The 19,295-nt window shown below is 41.1% G+C and overlaps 1 non-coding gene across 3 annotated transcripts in view; it reads right to left on the reverse strand.

Annotated features, from left to right (window-relative positions):
- LOC138846894 (uncharacterized) overlaps positions 1-17,660 on the reverse strand; it is an 84,357-nt gene extending 66,697 nt beyond the window's left edge. For 2 of the 3 annotated variants that reach the window (XR_016225574.1, XR_016225575.1), the window contains exons 1-2: positions 17,492-17,654; positions 14,594-15,955 (exon numbers count right to left, since the gene is read on the reverse strand). This is a non-coding gene — a transcript (uncharacterized LOC138846894). Of the gene's footprint in view, positions 1-14,593; positions 15,956-17,491 lie in introns of all 3 variants that reach the window. The other variant, XR_016225573.1, reaches the window with a different exon arrangement.
- Positions 17,661-19,295: the final 1,635 nt, after the last annotated feature.

Consider the following 19,295-nt stretch of genomic DNA (forward strand, 5'->3'; position numbering starts at 1 on the left):
ATAAAGTGAATTAAAATTATATCTTGCAAAAAATAATGAAAAGAAGAGAGACAAGGGAGGGAGAGGAAGAGCAAAAGAGGAATGTGGTTGTCTTCCTGGAACAGCACCTATGAAATTCATGAAAAATTATTTCAAACATAATTTAAAAATAATGAAGAACATTACACTAGCATAGTTTTAATGATCTGTGATTACATTAAAATTTATGCTATTGGGTAAAATGGTCATTTTCCGTTCAGCTGTTTATGCCTGTTTGCTTATTTCCCACTAAATTAGGGTTTCTCTTTTTTTTTTCTTTTTTACTTCTTTTTTTTTTTTTTGACAGGCAGAATGGACAGTGAGAGAGAGAGAGAGACAGAAAGGTCTTCCTTTTTTGCCGTTGGTTCACCCTCCAATGGCCGCTGCAGCCGGAGCGCTGCAGCCAGGGCACCGCGCTGACCCGATGGCAGGAGCCAGGTACTTATCCTGGTCTCCCATGGGGTGCAGGGCCCAAGGACTTAGGCCATCCTCCACTGCATTCCTGGGCCACAGCAGAGAGCTGGCCTGGAAGAGGGGCAACTGGGACAGAATCTGGCGCCCTGACCAGGACTAGAACCCGGTGTGCCAGCGCCGCAAGGCGGAGGATTAGCCTATTGAGCTGCGGCGCCAGCCTTTTACTTTTTTTTTTAAAGATTTACTTTATTTTCTTGGAAGGCACAGTTACTTACAGAGAGAAGGAGAGAGAGAGGAAAAGAGATTTTCCATCTACTCAGTTCACTCCACAAATGGCCAGAACAGCCAGGGTTCATCCACAATGAAACCAGGAGCCAAGAGCTTATTCTAGGTCACCCACAAGGGTGCAGAGGCCCAAGCACTTGGGCTATCCTCTGCTACTATCCTAGAGGCATTAGCAGGGAGCTGTATCAGAGGTAGAACGGCCAGGATTTGAACCAGAGCTCGTACAGTGCCATTCCCATGTTCTTAAACTTCTTACTTGATGAAGCATTTACCAAAGTCATGTCATCAATGTTTTTCATAAGGCTTATGTATTCATTTGCCAGGCAGAGTGACAGAGACACAAAGAGAGATCTTCTACCTGCTGACTTACTCCTCAAATGCCCCCAACAGCCAGGATTGGGCCAGGAAGAAGCCAGGAGCCAGGAACTACATCTCAGTCTCCAATGTAGGTGGCAGGAACTACGCACTTGGGCCATTGTTTGTTGCCTCCCAGGGGAATTACCAGGAAACTGAACTGGACATGGGGGAGCTAGGACTCACAACAGGCAGCTTATGCAGGATGCTGACAACCCACATGTCACATTAACCTGCTGTGCATCATGCCCACCCATTTCTAAACTTTTCTGATTAGTTACTGCATCTTAGTCTATTTGGGTTACTGTAAGTAAACACATTACACTGGGAAATTTATAAACAGCAGGAATATATTACTCTCTTTTGGAGGGTGGTAAGTCCAAGATCACAGTGTTAGGGGCTCAGTGTCTAGTGAAGCTTTGCTGGCTAATGTCTGTGTGCCTTCATGTGGCAGAATAGCAAAGGGGTAAACAAGCTGCTCCATCAAGCCATTCTTAAAAGGGTGCTGTGGCACAGTGGGTAAAGCCACCTTCAGGCCTGGCATCCCACATTGGCACGGGTTTGAGTACCAGAGGCTCCACTTCTGATCCAGCTCTCTGCTGCAGCATGGGAAACCAGTGCCCTTGGACCCCTGTTTCCATGTGGGAGACCTGGAATACACTGGTTCCTGGTTTCTGATTGGCTCAGCTCTGGCCATTGTGGCCAACTGGGGAGTGAACCAGAAGATGGAAGTCTTTTCTCTCTGGTCCTTCCTCTCTCTGTCTTCAACTCTGCTTCTCAAATAAGTAAATAAAACTTTTTTTTAAAAAAATAAAGGCAGTGATAGCATTCTCAGAAGATCTGCCCTCATGATCCAGTCACCTCCCAGCACCCCTGCTCTTAAATAACAACACATTGAGTATTACGTTTCAACACATGCGTATTGGGGGTCACATCAGTTAGCAACAGCTACCCCAAATCATTTATTATGAACCCCCAATGCATATTTAATTATAAAAACTCATTATAAAGCTTGTAAAATATGCATTAAAATACTACAGATGATATGATTCTGTAAAGGTAACTTCTATTACTACTATATTTTTACCTGGCAACCCCAAAAAGAATCTGAAACTACATAGATACTAATGGGAGAATTCTAAGATTGGCCATATGCACTGTGCAATAAGACTACTGTTTTAGTCCTGTTCACTGGTCATGTGAATGATTTTGGTGAAAATTTACCAGTGGTTGCATGGTTGATATTTTTTCAGTTCACAAATTATTGTCAAGAATCAGTTTAGGGGCCAGCGCTGTGGAATAGTGGATGAAGCCACCACCTGCAGTGCCAGCATGTATATGGGGCACAGGTTCGAGTCCCGGCTGCTCCACTTTCAATCCAGCTCTCTGCTACGGACTGGGAAAGCAGAAGATGGTCCAAGTCCTTGGGCCCCTGAACCCAAAAAAGGTGGAAGACCTCTCTCTCTCTCTGCACCCCCACTTCTGCATCTGCCTCTGTCTCTCTGTAACTCAGCCTTTCAAATAAATAAATAAATCTTTTAAAAAAGAATCAGTTTAAACCAAGGGTACATTTTTCAAGGTCTTTAATATAGAAATTGAATATCATCAATGAAGCATATCATAGTATGCTTTCTATAGAAATTTGTAAAAAGAGATAAAATTGACATTGTATTCTGATAAAACTTTTGATTCCAAAAGAAGACATAGCAATGATAAATATTTATGCACTGAATACAAGACCACCGGTTATATACAGAAAATACTATTAGACCTAAAGAAAGAGAGACACTCCTAGACAATAAAAGTGGGTGACTTCAACAATGCACTCTTATCAATGGACAGATCATCTAGATAGAAAATAAGTAAATACACATCAGAGTTGAAACATAACATCAAACAAATGACCTAACGGACCAAAAGCTACATTCTATTCACCACATTGAACATTTTTTCAGGGTATACCAAACATTAGGCCACAAATCAACTCTCATTTAATTTGAAAAGACTGAAATCCTATCAAGTAACTAGAAATAAACGAACAAAAAGAGAATACTCAAAAAATATATGGAAATTAAACAAGATGCTCCTGAATGAACAATGGGACACTGAAGAAATTTAAAAGGAAATAAAATCTTTCTTGAAATAAATGAAAATGAAAACACAACATATTAACTCCTGTGAGTTACAGCAAAAGCATTATTAAGAGGTAAGTTTTTAGCATATAGTGATTATATTAAAAAAGAGAAATGTTTCAAATTAAACATCTAATGATGCATCTCAAAAACTTAGATAAACAAGATCACAACCTTTAACCAGAAGGAGGTGAGAAATAATATATGTCACAGCATGAATAAATGAAATTAAAAAAGATCAAGAAATCAAAAATTCATTTTGAGAAGATAAACAAAAGAGAAACTCCTCAGAGGGGATTCCAACATGGAGGAATAGGGAAAGGGAGGACTGCTATAGGCTAGGATAAAATAGAAAAAAAGGCAAGAAAGTGCATTCTCAGGGGAGACTGGAGATTCTGTAAGAGGAGGAGAGATGCTGTGGGTCTGTGTGGAAGCTGCAGATGCTCAGCAACAAGCACTGATACTACACAAGTCCCAGCAGCCGAGAGCTGGAGAAAGTGCCGGCTCTGAAGACCAAGGTGAGATCAGACTGCAGTGGCCCATGCCACTGCTGAAATAGCTGCAGAGAGAGCCTAGCAGAATACACTGTCTGGGGTGTGACTTGGACACTGAGGGTAATGAGTATCCCCTAACCTAGCAGAAAAGTGAGACAATATCTCCCCATCCCCTCACAACGGCCCCCGACAACCAGCTCAGAGAGGGCAGTCACCATATTGGATATGCTAGTAGCTGCAGCAGCTCTCGTGCAGGCTCCCAGCAACAGTCAGGGAAAAGGCGCCATCTTGTCTCAAGTAGCAAGAGCCCAGGTGTTGCCCAGCAACAGGCAAGGGAGAAGGAGCCATTCAGACATCATTGCTAGCTGCAGGGACTCTTCTAAGTGTCCAAAAACTGGCGGGGAGAAGCATGATTGTGAAACAAGCAGTGCTGTGGCCAGCAGCTCTTGTGGACATGTATGACCAGGGATTTCACCACAGGGAAAAATCTGTGTTCCCCACCGACTTTCAGTCTGGGTGGAAAGACTGACAGGGGGCTGCAAATGCACCTATGACTATCATGAGCCCTTAGCCTCTCAACATAACGCAGGCTCTGGAGCTCGAACTGCCTAAGTGGAGAACCCATAGGCAACTGGCTCTCAGAAGTTCTCAGCCTCTCCAAAGACAGAACAGGTTAGTGCAGTGGGGTGGGTCTTCTGCACCCTGTGTCTGTGGGAGCTCTGGTACTGAGACTGTGGGAACCCAGGCATGCAGGAGAGGGTGCACGGTGTAGCTGGTTTCTGGGAAAATACTTGGGTAGCTCCACAAGCTCAGCACCCTGGCTGCCTGGGGTGGGTCACTGCAGCAGGATCTGTGCTCACACTGAACACTGCACAGACCCTTTGTGGCAATCATGCAGAACCACAGAACCACAGAAGCACAGATGAGAACAGCACCCACTGAGGGTTAACAACAGATTTCATGAGGCAGATCTCTGGAAAATTAACAGGCAAACAAAAAAATGAAGAAGAACAAATTAGAAAAGTGAAAAATAGGGTTGGAGATGTATAGGATACTACCAAATGACACAATATAGGGTCTTAGGGGTTACTGAAGGCATGGAAAGAGAGACTGGATTAGAAGGCCTTTTAGTGAAATAATTACAGAAAACTTCCCGAATTTGGACAAAGTAAGTATGTCCAAGTACTAGAAGCACACAGCACTCTTAATATACATGACCAGAAAAGACCTTCACCATGACATATTGTAGTCAAATGCTCCACAGTCAAACATAGAGAAAAGATTCAAAGATATGCATAAAGGGAAATGTCAGATTACTTTCAGAGTATCTTCAATTAGACTTACAGCTGACTTCTCATCAGGAATTACTACAAAGAGCTGTAGCCCAACACATCAGGAAACCTAGAAGAAAAACATTCCTGGACACACACAACCCACCAAAATTGACCCAGGAACACACAAAAAAGCAAACATACCAATAAACAAAAAAGAAATTGAATCAGTAATGAAGATACTCCCAACAAAGAAAAACCTAGGATTGGACAGTTTTACTGCTGAATTCTATCAGACATTTAAAGAAGAACTAAAACCAATTCTTCTCAAGCTATTCAAAACAACTGAAAGAGAGGGAAGCCTTCCAAACTCCTTCCATGATGACAGCATCACCTTAATTCCTAAATCAGAAAAGGATACAAGAGAGAAATTATACACAAATGTCCCTGATAAGCACACATAAAAATCATCATCAAAATACTAGCCAACTGAATACAACAACATATAAGAAATGATCATTCATCTGGACAAAGTGGGTATTATCCCTGGTACACAGCAATTATTAGCATTCACAAATCAATGTGATACACCACATTAACAAAGTGAAGAACAAAAATGATATGATTATCTCATTAATAGCAGGAAAAGCATTTCATAGAATACAACACCCTTTCATGATGAAAACCTGAGTAAAAACTGTATATAAAGGATCCACAAGACTCTACTCAGAGATTATTAGAACTCGTAGGAGGTCCAAATATGGCAGAGTAGGGAGTGAGCTTAACTCTTCGCTTCTAGCCCAGGAGATGATAGTTTAAAAATGTGGAGAGAGTGTAATCTAAGGATAGAATTAGTGAGTCAATGGCAGAGGAAACTGTACCGAAATTAGAGAGACAGGGTGGACCTACCTGGCAGGCATGGATGCACATTGCTCAGGACTCTAGCCTACCCAGCCAACAGCCTATGGACCAGCACTGGAAAGTGAAGTGAGACAAGACCACAGCAGACCAAGAAGTGGCAAAAAAGCTGCAGAAAGAGTCTAGAGCGAACCAGGCTTGGAGCCCCATGGGAGACACTGTACTAGCCAAACTAGATGATAAAAAGAAAAAGAATGGGGTGGACACATTTCTCTCTCCCAAATCAGTTTACAACAGCGTCCTGTAACATGCCAGTAGAAGGGTGCCATTTCAGAGATACATCACAGGTGCACCAGCTTGTATCTCTGCCCAGCAACCTGTCAAGTGGAGACTCCTGATTCTGGTGGGGAGAACTAACAGGGGGCCAATAGCTTGTGACTGTGTGAAGTGTCTGTATTTGGACACGGGAAAAAACTGAGGGTTTGTGGGAAGACTCACAGTGTGGCTAGGACTTTGAGCAGTTACAGTGGGAGACTCCATATGCTCAGGGTTTCCTGGTTACCTGGTGAGAGATACTGCTAGGGAAACTGATCTTACACTGAGGAATGCACAGATCCTTTGTGTGGACCTTGGGACAGAGCGGATAAATATAATACAAACTTGGGCTAGCACTCTAGCCTGGGTCTCCATTGAGGAGAGGAGCTCAGCTGCACAGAATAAATTCCCTTTTGATGAGAGAGAGAGAGAGAGAGAGAGAGAGAGAGAGAGAGAGATTTGCCACAACAAACCTGGGTGTGTCACCTGGGGCATTCCCTTATCCCTGGAGAACTGAACACAGCTCTCTGGCCACCCCCACTACAAGCCTCTAGATATTCACTAAGAAAACCTTCCACTTATCTACACAGTCATAGTCCAAAGATAAAAGTTGCCACAGCAAAAAAAAAAAAAAAAAAAAAAAAAAAGAGAGAGACAAAGAGAAAACCAACAAGTATCTCCACAAATCCCAAACAATAAATACACCAATTCAAGAAACAAGAATAGAAAGACAACATGATGCCCCCAAAAGAACAAGACACTTTGGAGCCTGAACTGTGGCATAGTCGGTAAAGCCGCCATGTGCCGTGCCAACATACCATATGGGTACTACTTCAAGTTCTGGCTGAACGATTTCCAATCCAGCGCTCTGCTCTGGCCTGGAAAAGCAGTGTAATACGGTCAAAGTCCTTGGACCTCAGCACCCACATGGGAGATCTCCATAAGCTCCTGGCTCCTGGCTGCAGATTGGTATACAACGCCCATTGTGGCCAACTGGGTAGTGGCAAGCTGATGGAAGACTTCTCTCTCTCTATCTCTCTCTCTCTTTCTCTGCCTCTTCTTCTCTCTCTGTGTAGTGCTTTCAAATAAATAATAAATAAATCTTAAAAAAACCATGAAACTTCAATACTAGATTGTGAAGATGTTGAGATAGAAGAATTGAAGAAATGGAATTCAAAAAATTGATCGTAAAATACATAGAAGTAATCAGAAGCAAATGCATCAACTACTGAAATCCATATTGGACATGAAAGAAAATTTGTCCCATGAAATCTCAATGAAATGAAAAATGCAACAGAACAAACAAAAATGCAGTGGAGACCTTTAACAATAGAATTGATGAAGCATAAGAAGATATCGGCATAGAAGACCAAGCACCAGAAACTATATAATCAAACAAAAGAAAAAAGAGGAATTTAGGAAACAAAAACAATTCCTTATTAGAATGCGAACATGAAGAGATTGATGCAATGCTGGATAGGGAATTTGAAAAACTGATTGTAGGTTACTTATAAATCATCAGAAGTAAATCCACGAGTTAAAGAAATCCATAGATGACATGAATGAAAAATTTTTCCATGAAATTGAAATTTTAAATAGAAATGAAATTAAATGTTAGAAATCAAGAACTCAATAGCTCAAATAAAGTACGTGGTGGAATATCTTAGCAACAGACTCAGTGAGTCAGAAGAAAGAGTATCTAACTTAGAAGACAATTTTCTGGAAATTTTACAGTCAAACCAAAAAAAATGAAGAAGAAATTAGAAAACTTAAAAACAGTCTTGGAGATTTATGGGAAAATATCAAATGACCAAACATACAGGTCTTAGGCGTTTCTGAGAAAGACAGAATGGATGAGAAGGCCTTTTTAGTGAAGTAATTACACTAAACTTCCCTAATTTGGAGAATGAAAGGGACATCCAAGTACAGGAAGCACACAGATCTCCTAATAGACATGACCAGAAAAGATCCTCACTACAGCACATTGTAGTCAAAATCTCCACTGTGAAACAAAGATTCTAAAATGTGCATAAGAGAAATGCCAGATAACTCTCAGAGGATCTCCAATTAGACTCACAGCTGACTTCTCATCAGAAACCCCACAGGCTAGTAGAGAATGGCACAATATATCCCAAGTCTTAAGAGGAAAAAAAAAAAAGGTCAACCCAGAATACTGTACCCCACAAAGCACTCATTTATCAATGAAAGGGAAATGAAAACCTTCCACAACAAAGAAATTGAAAGAATTTGACATCATTCATCCAGCCTTACAAAAGGAAGTGCTTACTTAAGGAAGCACTACACACACGAATATACCAACATGGTCATCACTATGAAAGAAGGTGAAGGCAATTCCCCAATAAAACAACAAAGGAAATCCACAGAAAAACCAGGAATATTTATGGGAAAATGGTAGGGTCAAGTCACTATCAACAGTCACCTGGAATATAAATGGTCTCAACTCTCCAGTTAACACACAGACTAGCTTAATGGGTTGAAAACAAGACCCATCTATTTGTGCCTACAACAAACAAATGTCACCTACAAGGATTTGCACAGACTGAAAGTGAAATGATGGAAAAAATTATTCCACACTAACAGAAACCAAAAAAATAAAAAGCTGGTGTAACCAACCTAATATCAGAAAAAATAGACTTTAACACACAAACTGTTAAAAGAGACAAAGAAGGACACTGTATAACAACTGAGGGATTAATTCAACAGATGTGACTATAGTCAAGATATATGCACCCAATAATTACAGGGCATCTGACTACCTAAAATAAATGGTAATGGACCTAAAGGGAGTAATGCACTCCAACACAATACAAATGGGAACGTTCAATACCCCATGTTCAGCAACGGACAGACCAAGCAGATAGAAAATTAGCAAAGAAACAACAGAGTTCATTGACATATAGACCAGATGCGCCTAATAGATATCTACAGAAATTTTCATCCTACAGTTGCAGAATACACATTCTTCTTACCAGGGCATGGAGCTTTCTCTAGAATAGGGCACAGAATAGGCCATAAAGCATGTCTCAGGAAATTCAGAAAAATCAAAATCATACCATGCATCTTCTCTGACCACAATGGGGTGAAACTGGAAATCAAAAACTCAGCAATCTCCAGAACACATATTAACATGTGGAGACTGAACAAAATGCTCTGAGTGAATAGTGGATCATAAAAGAAATCAAAAGATAAATCAAAAAATTTCTGTAAAACGAATGAAATGGCAATAGAAAATATCAAAGTTTATGGGATAAAGTAAAAGAAGTGTTAGGAGGAAAGTTTATACCAATTGGTGCCTATATGAAGGTATTGGAAAAGCACCAAATAAGTGAGCTATCAACAGCTCTCAAGGATCTAGAAAAATACAGGAAATGAACCAAAAATTGGTAGGACAACAGAAATAATTAAAATTAGTGAAGATATTAACAAAATTGAAATACAAAACACAATACAAAAGATCAGTAAAAAAAGCTGCTTTTTTTGGAAAAAAAATAATATACCATCAGGCCAACTAAACAAAAAGGGAGAATACGCAATTCAATAAAATTAGAGATAAAAAAGGTAGCAAAACAACATATACCATAGAAATAAAAGGAATCATCAGAAATGATGACAAGAAACTGTATGCCAACAAATTGGAAGACCTAGAAGAAATGGATAAATTCCTGGATACATACAACTTACCTAAATTGAGCCATGATGAAACAGAAAACCTAAACAGACCATTAACCAAGAAGGAAAGTGAATCAGTAAGACCTTCCCAATAAATAAAAGCCAAGGACTGGATGACTTCACTGCTCAATTCTATCAGACATTTAAAGGAGAACTAACTCCACAATTCTTCTCAAGCTATTCAAAACAAATTCATTGGTGGGAATCCTCCCAAACTCCTTCTATGAATCCAGCATGATTCAATTCCTAAATCAGAAAAACATACAACAGAGAAAGAGAATTACAGAACAATTTCACTGTTGAATATACACACAAAAATCCTCAGCAAATGCTACCTAATCAAAAACAACAATAGATCAGAAAGATCCTTCACCCAGACCAAGAAGGATTTATCCCTCGAATGCAGGGATGGTTCAACTTTCACAAATCAAACAATGTGATACACCACATTAACAAACTGCAGAATAAAAACTATATGATTATCTCACTCAGTGCAGAGAAACCATTTAACAAAATACAGCACCGTTTCATGATGAAAATTCTAAGCAAACTGGCTACAGAAGGAACATTCCTCACCACAATCAAGGCAATTTGACAAACCCAGGACAAGCATCCTACTGTATGGAAAAGTTAGATGCACTCCCAGTAAGATGCAGAACCAGACAAGGATGCACACTTTCATCATTGCTAATCAATACAGTCCTGGGAGTTTTACCAGAGCCAACAGAAAAGAAAAATAAATTCAAAGGATAAAATTAGGAAGGAGGAAGTCAAATTATCCCTACTTGCAGATGACATGATTCTGTATTTAGTGCATCCAAAAGACTCCAATAAGAAACTACTGAAACTCATAAGAGAGTTTGGTAAAGTAACAAAATATTTAAAAACCCAGAAATTAATAGCCTCTGTATACCCAGACAATGCCAAGGCTGAGAAAGAACTTCTAAGCTCAATCCCATTCACAACAGCTACAGAAAAATTAAATACCTTGGAATAAATTTAACCAAGGACAGCAACTAAATCTAACATGAGGATTACAAAACAATAAAGGAAGAAATAAAAGAAACAAAAATGGACAAATCGTCCATGTTGATAGATTGGAAGAATCATTATCATCAAAATGCCCACACTACCAAAAGCAATTAATAGGTTCAATGTGATATCAATCAGAATACAGATCTAGAAAAGAGATGCTTAAATTTATTTGGAAACACAGGAGACCCCAAAATGCTAAAGCAATCTTAACAACAAAAACAAAGCCAGAGGCATCACAATATCTGATTTCAAGGCATACTATAGGACAGTTGTACAGCCTGGTACTGGCACAAACAGATGGATAGACCAATGGAGCAGAACAGAAACTCCAAATATCAACCCATGCTTCTACAACCAACCTGTCTTTGACAAAGGAGCTAAAATAATGCCTAGAGCAAGGAAAGTCTCTTTAACAAATAGTGCTGGGTAAACTGGATCTCCACATGCAGAAGTATGAAGCAAGACCTCTACCTTACAGCTTACACACAAATCCACTCAACATGGATTAAAGATTTAAATCGACAACCCAATACCATCAATTTATTACCTGACATTCAGGAAAACCGGCAAGACACTATCATAGGCAAAAACTTCTTGGAAAAAACACCAGAGCACTGGCAATCAAAGACAGCATTTACAAATAGGATTACATAAAATTGAGAAGATTCTGCACTGTAACAAACACTCAACAAAGTGAAGAGCCAACCAACAGAATGGAAGAAATTGTTTGCAAACTATGCAATTGATAAAGGATTAATACTAGATATATAAAGAGCTCAAGGAACTCAACAACAAAACAATCTAGTTAAGAAATAAGTGAAGGAGATAAACAGACATTTTTCCAAAGAGGAAATCCAACAGACACATGCAAAAATGCTCAGGATCACTAACCTCAGGGAAATGCCACCCAAAACCACAGTTAAGTTCTCACCTCACCTCCATTAGAATGGTTTTCATATAGATATCAACAAACAACTAATTGCTGGTGAGGATGTGTGGAAAAAGGTACCCTAATCCACTGTTGGTGGGAATGTAAACTGATACAGCCACTGTGGAAGATGGTATGGACATTCTTCAGAAACCTGAATATAGATTTACAGTATGACCCAGCCATCTCATTATGGGGAATTTACCCAAGGGTAATGAAATCAGCCTATGAAAGACTGATATGTACCCCCATGTTTACTACAGGTGAATTCACAATGGCTAAGATGTGGAATCAACCCAGATGTGCTTTAACTGAAAAAAGATAATGAAATTTTTCAATATGTACACCACAGAATACTACACAGTCCTAAAGAAAAAAAAGAAATCCTGTCATTTGAAGCAAAGTGGTTACAACCGGAAAACATTATACTTAGCAAAATAAGCCAGTCTCAAAAGGACAAATACAATATGTTCTCCGTAAATTTCTGTTAATAATTAATAGTGTATCTATAATGTAATCCACAGAAGTTAAACTGCCAATTTCTGATGTGATTACTTTGAACAGCCATTATCTCAACTGCTGAGGAACAGGTTTTCTTTTTTCATACTATGCCTTGAACTCTTTACTTACTATAGAGGTAATCATATGTGCATAAAGTTAATTGAAAATAGATCTTATGGGCCGGTGCCATGGCATAGCAGGTAAAGCTGCCACCTGCAGTGCCATCATCCCATACTGGGGCCGGTTCAAGTCCTGGCTGTTCCTCTTCTAATCCAGCTCTCTGCTATGGCCTGGGAAAGTTGTAGAAGATGGCCTGAGTCCTTGGGTGCCTGCACCTGTTGATCGACCCAGAAGAAGCTCCTGGTCCTGGCTCCAGATTGGCACAGCTCCAGCAGTTGCAGCAAACTGGAGAGTGAACCAGCGGAGGAAAGACTCTCTACCTCTCCTTCTCTCTCTGCGTAACCCTTTCATATAGACAAATACATAAATATTTAAAAAGAAAAGAAAATAGATCTTCACAAAAAATGAGAATGCGAATAGGAGAGGGAGGAGGAAGAAAGGTGGGAGTACTGATAGGGTAGAAAATAATCACTATGTTCATCAATTTATATTAATGAAATTTATGAAGTGTGGGGCCAGCACCGTGGCTCATTTGGTTAATCCTCTGCCTGGGACACCAGCATCCAATAGGAGCACCAGGTTCTAATCCTGGTTGCACCTCTTCCAGTTCAGCTCTATGCTGTGGCCCGAGAAGGCAATGGAGGATGGCCCAAGTGCTTGGGCTCCAGCACCCACATGGGAGACCAGGAAGGAGCACCTGGCTCCTGGCTTCGGATCAGCACAGCACCTGTCAGTGCGGCCATTTGGGGAGTGAACCAATGGAAGGAAGACCTTTCTCTCTGTCTCTCTCTCTCTCTCTCTCTCACTGTCTATAGCTCTTTCAAATAAAAAAAATTTAAAAAAGAAATTTATGAAGTTTGTGTACCTTAGATAAAATGTTTTGAGCAAAATATTTATAATAACAGTAAAAAATGGTAATCTATAAAAATAAAAATGACATTGAAATGCTATGGTTTGAACAGCCTTTGTCTCAACTGTTGAGGAGCAGTTTTATTTATTTCTTACGATTTGCTGAGCTCTAATAAGTATATGCTTAATCTTATGCATTTAAAGTTAACTAAAAATAAATCTTACTAAACAAATAAGAAAGGGAATAGAGATAGAGGAGGAAGAAGGGTTAGAGTGCGGCTGGGAAAAAATACTATCTCTTTAAATTTGCATTTATGAAATGCACGAAATTTATATAACTTAAATTTTTAAAAAAGTGGAAAAAATCTCAAGAATAAAAGTTTGAACTAAATACAAAAGGCCCCACTATATAATATCTATAAGAAATTCACTTCACAAGGACACACATAGACTGAAAGTGGAGGGCAAAAAGAAAAAGATATTCCACAGAAACAGAAAATAAAAATGAGGAGAATTGGCTATCTTGATAACAAATAAAAAACTTGAAATCAAAAATTATAAAAAGAGATAAAAAGGACATTGCATTGATTAAATTTTATTCAGCAGAAGATATAACAATCATTAATATATAAGCAACCAACACAAGACCACCAAGATATACACAGAAAATAGCATTAGACCGAAAGGGAGAGACATTCCTATACAACAATAGGGAGTAAGTTGAACAATGCACTCTCATCAATGGACAGATCATCCAAATACAATATAAATAATGACACGTGTCAAAGCTAAAATATTACATCAAGTCAATGACTTGACAGAAATTTATAGGACATTTAACCTAAAAGCTACATTCTTCTCATCAGCACACTCAACTTTTTTTTGGATATATTATATATGGGTCCACGAATCAATCCTCAGCAAACCTGAAAAGACTGAAATCCTATCAGGTAACTAGAAATAAACTATAAGAATAAAAATTGAACACTCATAAATATTTGGAAATTTAACTAGATGCTACGGAATGATGAGTGATCACTGAAGAAATTAAAAAGCAAATAAAACCTATCTTGAAATAAATGAAAAGTAAAACAAAACATGTGAAACACTGTTGATTAAAGCAAAAACATTAAGTGGGAAGTTTATAGCATACAGCAGTCATATTTAAAATGAGAAATGCCTAAAATTCAAAATCAAGTTATATATCTCAAAAATTTAGATAAACAAGAAAAAACAAAACCCCAAACAAGCATGAGATGAGAAATAAAATGGATCAGAACATAAATAAATGAAATAAAAAATATACTTGATCAGCAAACCAAAACTTACCTTTTTAAGATGATAAAATAGATAATCTTCAGAGAGGATTCCATTTTAACAGAAGAGGAACATGAGGCTTGGAAACTCATCCTTCCACGAACAACTCCCCCAGCTACCAAACTCTTAACCACTGGGAAATGTGGTCTGTTCCTCAGTTTCATGGCAGAAGTTCAAGGACAGAAACAATCAAGAAAGAAAAGCAATGTAAGTGCCCCGAGGTGGAAGAGAACTTGGCACCGTCACGGAACTGAGAGGCCAGCATGGATGGGGCAGAAGAGGAAGCTGCATAAGGTCAGATTCAGAGAGGTCCCATGAGGACACTCCTGCTGGTGCCTTGGGACTCATTCTGCCCCATCAGCCTCACTTCTCTGCTCACAAGGACTCACTCCCTGATTATGCACCATAGGCAGCATCATGCTGTGTCACCAGGGGCAAGTCACTCAGCCTCTCTGAGCCCCAACTTCTGCATGTGAAAATGAGAATAACGTGTATGGAGCAAAAGCCCCACTGTGAAAAAGTGACTGCCTGTGACATTCACCAAGGGGGAACCCAGAGAGGTAGACCTGCCCTTCATTTCCAAAATGAATTCCAAGGCGACCATATTATGGAGAGGTGGGAGGGTTCACAAAGACAAATGACAAATCAGAGAAAACAGTGGCTGTAACTCAGTGAGAGAAAGCAGTGAAGTAACATGGTGATGAACAAAGCACTTCTGCCTCCAGGTGCTGTGTGGGTTGGCCGAGGACTCCTCACTCACCCAGCACAGCTGTGACCCCATGGCTGGTTAGTTAGCAATCACTATTTTCTCCTGTGCATGGTTCCAACTGTTCCCGCAGGGGCATGCCATCATGAGAAATGTCTCCTCACTGGGGTCTGTAAAGAACCCACTTTCCTAATCACCATAACCGCCACAAGATCAAGTGCGGCAGAGAAGCACCTGTGCCAGCCAGCACAGCCCAGGTGCCTATTGCACCTGCCCGCGTGCTGCACCGACACATGGGGCACTCAGCCTGTATCTCTGCTACTTTTTGCTCAGAGAAGGAACTGCAGGAACTGGCAAGAGTTGCCACATTCCTGCCCTCAGAGTCCCAACTCCAGATGGCCCAGTGGTGTTGGTGCCCAAGCAGAAAACCGGGCAACCCTGAAAGGTGAGGCTTGGGCCTGACAGAGACACACCTGCCCAGGTGCTCCAGGACCCTCCCCGTGCCCAGCACGCACTCACCGCTCATGTTCACCCACACTGTGTACCCCAGGAGTGGGAGTCTCTGCAGTTGCCATGGGGCCTGGGGGTCAAGTGCTACGGGGGAACCTCACGCCCAGCTCAGGCCAGTGGACACCTCCTCTCCAGCAGCCACAGCGATGTGCCTGGAGCTTGAAGAAAGTTTCAAAGAATCAGGAATGGGGTAGAGGAGCCGTGTCCCAGCCTGGCCGCACACATGCAAAGGTTCCCATGGGAGCACACACACACACACACACACACACACACACACCCAAGCCAAGCTGCAGCTCTCTCACAGACACGCTCCCGTGTGGGTTTGTCTCCAAAAAAGTGGCCAACCAAGGACTGTGGGCACTTACAGGCCGGACAGCCAGGAGCTGTAGTCTCTTGGTCCCTCCCTCCTCACCTGGGGGCCACTGGGACTTGCACGCTTAGCTCACCACCTGTGGGAGGCCGGCTCCTTGACAGGCCTGGCCCCCATGCCCAGTGACTGGAACCCTCCTGAGCTTCCCCAGGATGTCTGCATAGATCCCGCCTGGGGCCCGGCCCTATCCTTTCTGGAGCAATAGTAGACAAAACATGTCAGTTTCTTGAAAGAGGATGCTTGGCCTCTCCAGGTGAACAGTCCTGGCAACACTGTTTTGCAAAGCTGAAATACAAGTCTTACAAAATCCACTTTGGTAAAGAAACAAGTAAAGCAAGGGCCATGAAGGCTTTGTTCTACAAGACTCTGCAAAGCAAAAGCAAGGCTGCAGAAGCACTCAGAGTTGAGTTTCCCTGGTGAGCTCCCAAGCAGGATATAAGGAGAGGCAAAAAGCCCTTCTCACTCATGCTGCAAAGCCCTGGGAAACAGCAAATTCCATGTGCCTGTCTTCCTAACCCTTTGCCATTCATTCATTCATTCATTCATCCTTTTGTTGGGTATTCAACATTGATATGGGGGGGGGTCATTTGGCCCAGAAGTAAGATTTGTCTGGGGATGCTCCCAACCTAATGGGGGGTGCTTTGGTTCCAGTCCCAGCTCCCTTGTGGATTCCAGCAGCTTGCTTATGTGCACCCTGGGAGGCAGCAGTGCTTGGGTTCCTGCCATCACATGGGAAACTCTGAGTTCTGGCCTGCTGGGCCTGGTCCTGCTCCTGCTGTTGTGGACATTTTGGCAGTGAATATACAGAGAGTATTCTCTCTCTCTCTCTCTCTCTCTCTCTCTCTCTGTGTGTGTGTGTGTGTGTGTGTGCATGCGCGTCTGTGGATGATGCCTTTCAAATAAAATACAATTAAGGCAGTTTTTCAAATACACACATAGCGCTGAGTATTTTGGCTCAGCAGGTTCAGCAGCTGCTTGGGATGTGCATATCCCATAGTGGAGTGCCTAGTTGAGTCCTGGCCACTCCACTTCTGATCCAGGTTTCGTGCTAATATACCTGAGAGATGATATATGATGGCTCCAGTACTTGAGGACCAAGGTTCCTAGCTCCAGGCTTCTGGCTTCAGCCTGGCCCATCCGCAGCTGTTGCTGGCCTTTGGGGAGTGAATCAGCAGATGGAGGATCTGAAAGTATCTCTTTTTCACCCCCACTCCTCATTTTAAACAAATAAATGTTACAAAACATAGCAACCACACACACTGATCATCAACTCCTATAAAGCCAGTAGGAATTTGATGGACAAAGGTGTGCAGAGTAAACTTACTGGGGTCACAGGTGGCCTCCTCAGAGCCAGCCCTTGAGCTGAGACCTGGAGGATGGGGAGGAGTCACCACAATAGCAATCCCAAGCGAAATGAAGCCGGAGGAATGACTCTTCAAGGTCAACACTAGTTACTGCTGACCAGTAGGAACAGAGACTTAATTCACCACATTCTGTAAGAATCAAAGCACAAAGCACAATACCTAAATATTTTGAAAGTTTGTGTGTTGTGAAACAGAGGGACAAAGAGGGACTGCATTTTGTCAACCCAAGTTTTAGAACCAATTATATGGCCACCTTTCTGCATACTGTGCAGAAACAACAGTCCCTGCCCACTCAGAACTAAAAACACTCTAAGAATGTCATAGTTAAAATAATTCCAGCATTTCAACATCTAATCTGGAAGTAAAAATAACCTGTACTGAGGTATCCAGGACCTTAGTTTCCTAAGTGCAACAAATATCCTCAGCAATTGATACTTACTTCTTAAAATTCTAGAGCCATTCTCTGATCTAGTTGCCTCTGTTGAGCCCCACAGTCCCAATTAATGTAATAATATGACTGGGATACATGCATTTTTACATTCTGTGTTTCCTCATATAATTACATTCATAAAGATAATATAACAGAAGACATTCCTCAGGAATTTTCACAAAATTAGGGAAACACTGGGTATCACAGAGGAGAATCAGAGTTCAGTGGGCAATGACACACACACAACTGTCTACTTGGGTTTCCCAGTCAATGCTATCACTGCTGTGCTGGAGAACCTTCAAGGCACACTGAGATAAACCATCTTAGCAAATCAGGAAAAACAGGAGTCAAAGCCTGCGAGCAGAAACTTCCTTTCTGGATGACCAGATCCATTTCTCAGTTCCTATCCACTAAGTACAACTATAAATCCAGAAAATAATAGCAAAAATCCTGGAAATTAACACAGTGGCTGGACGTCTTCATCGTCCACCTGGTGGTTCACCCATCCTGGCATCAGCATTCAGCCAGGTAGGCTCATTCCTTCTGGAACTATGTGTGATACCTCTGAGCACATATACATTTTAAAGTACACTTATAGCATACAACATACAATTTATGGTATGTAACAAAAATAATTTATAATATAAAATACACTATTTAATTTGTAGCATACAATGTAATACACAATTTATTCTTCCTTCCATCTGGCTCCTGAAGGCCTGAGTGTCCCTGACCCATGTTCGGGGCCATCACACGATATGCACAAAGAGTTCAAAAAGACTCACCAGGCGAGGATGGATGAACCTGAGTCAAAGACCCGGTGAATCCACTACCACTCCTCAGACACCAGCGGCCCAGCCTTCCTGCAGGTGTTGCTCATCATGGAGCTCACCTCCTTGTTCCAAGTCCAGCACCGGGGCTTTACACAGCATCCGAGGAAATGCCACAACGCTGGACACCAAGAAGCTAAAGGGAAATAGTGGGACTGAGCAACACTTTTATAAAACTGGTATTCAATGGCAAACTTCAGTTCTGATGGAAATACTTTCTGGTGCCAACCAATCAGAAAACAAAGACCCAGACTGTGTAGGCTGGCACAGGGAGCATGGCTTCAGGCAGCTCCTGATCTGGAGCTGTCAAAAGTAGGCAGCAAGGTGAGGTGAGCTCAGGGCAGTGGGGCTACAGGTCTTTCGTTTGTTTCACTTTGTTCTTTGAAATTATACTGCGATTCATTTTAAAATTTGACAGAGTATTTTTCATTAGGTACCTCTCTAATAAATAAAAATAAATAACATTCTATTTATATACATATAGTATATGTTTTTTTTAACATT

Source organism: Oryctolagus cuniculus, chromosome 19, assembly GCF_051225735.1.
Source record: "Oryctolagus cuniculus isolate XC-2025 breed Fujian yellow rabbit chromosome 19, ASM5122573v1, whole genome shotgun sequence".
Taxonomy (NCBI): Eukaryota; Metazoa; Chordata; class Mammalia; order Lagomorpha; family Leporidae; genus Oryctolagus; species Oryctolagus cuniculus.